Source organism: Bombina bombina, chromosome 2, assembly GCF_027579735.1.
Source record: "Bombina bombina isolate aBomBom1 chromosome 2, aBomBom1.pri, whole genome shotgun sequence".
Lineage (NCBI taxonomy): Eukaryota > Metazoa > Chordata > Amphibia > Anura > Bombinatoridae > Bombina > Bombina bombina.
The window spans coordinates 837,579,924-837,581,880 of NC_069500.1; positions in this window are offsets into that span (position 1 = coordinate 837,579,924).

Consider the following 1,957-nt stretch of genomic DNA (forward strand, 5'->3'; position numbering starts at 1 on the left):
TTATATTCTGTGTTGAAGAGATACCTAGGTAGCACCTGGAGCACTACATGACAGGAAATAGTGCTGTCATCTAGTGCTCTTGCAAATCAGTGTTTTTCAACCAGCGTGCCGTGGCACACTAGTGTGCCGTGAGAGATCCTCAGGTGTGCCACGGCAGACTGACAACAGTGTGACATATTTTTTAAACTTTGCTTGTTTTTTACTCCCAGTGCAGGGGTAGTTTGAAGGAGGCATGGCATAACAGCACAATACATACAGTATGTGTGTGTTTGTGTGTATGTGTATATATATATATATATATGCTGCATTAGGCTACAATGTGTGATTTTTTAAAATTTTGGGATGGTGGTGTGCCACAGGATTTTTTAATGTAAAAAAGTGTGCCACGGCATAAAAAAGGTTAAAAATCACTGTTGCAAATGGTAACATTCTTGCAAAACGGCTGCCATATAGTGCTCCAGACATCAGCAGGCACCTGAGCTTCTGTCCCTGCTTTTCAACAAAAGATACCAAGAGACTGAAGAAAATTTGATAATAGAAGTAGAAAGTTGTGTAAAATAGCATGCTCTCTCTATATCACAAAAGAACACACCCCTTTAATATGAAAGTGTTGCAAAATGCTACAATTGACTGATATGCTGTTTTTCTGTTTGACCCTGGATTAAAGTAAGAGGCTATCATGATATCAACTAAAAATTTAGTTGATCTGCACCACACTTGATAAAGCAAGCTATGATTCCTATAACCAGCTGCACTATATTTAAATGTCTACATTTTATCAAAACGAATGCAGAGATGTATTTTTTTAATCTACAAAATCATATGGCTGTAAGAGAGGAGACACTGCTGCAGTTTACAAACAATGGCGTAATTCCCAGAAAAAAAGTCTCATACACTCGTATGCAAAACCTTGGTGCTAAATAATAATACGATGAAAATAACATACACGTCAATCCATTCACATGAGAGAGTGCAGGGAGCAATACAAGTGGTGTCTCACAATAACTAAGCGTCCAAATATCCTCAGCGGAAATAGGATACACACTATGCTGCTGCAGTTTCAAAGCAACTACAGTCCATAGTCAGGAAGTCAGAGGAATATGAAGAAACAGCTGTAGCAGAAGGGGGATGAAACTTGTGTCATATTTTGTACAGTATCCACTGTGCTTATACCCCTTTGTATTCAAAACTACAGAATATATTACCTTTCTTAAAGGGATAGATAAGTCAAAATTAAACTTGCATGATTCCGATAGAGCATGTAACTTTAAGACACAAATTCACTTCTATTTTCAAATATGCTTTGTTCTCTTGATATCCCTTGTTGAAAAAATATGCACATATCCTACACTAGTGGGAGCTGCTGCTAATTGGTGCCTGCACACATTTGTCTCTTGTGATTGGTTCACTAGATGTGTTCATATTGCTGCCAGCAAAGGATAACAAGAGAATGAAGCAAATTTGATAATGGAAGTAAATTGGAAAGTTGTTTAAAATTGTATGTTCTACCTGAATCATAAAAGAAAATTTTGGGGTTTCCTATCCCTTTAAAAATGAATAATACAATCTGTGATTGTTTTAATTAACATACATAGGTATCCATAGACATTATTTGTCCTTAAAAGATCTACAACAGTTATAGAACTGGTTATAAGAATTGCGAATGTGAAGCATACCATTTTATGCATTACTTACCCTAGATAAAATGACAGCTGGCGTCCTACTCTGCAGCACTCAAGCAGGACTTTACCATGTGTTTAACCTCTGCAGGGGTCAAACCTACTTATCTAGGGTCATTCATATAAAACAAATTACACTTATAATTTAGATAATATAATTTCAACATTAGAATGTCCCTTTAAATATAACACTGGTTATGACTCTTCTATTACCAGTAACAAATACCAACACAAACACCCTTTTCTTGGGGTTATATGGTTATACACACGCACACACA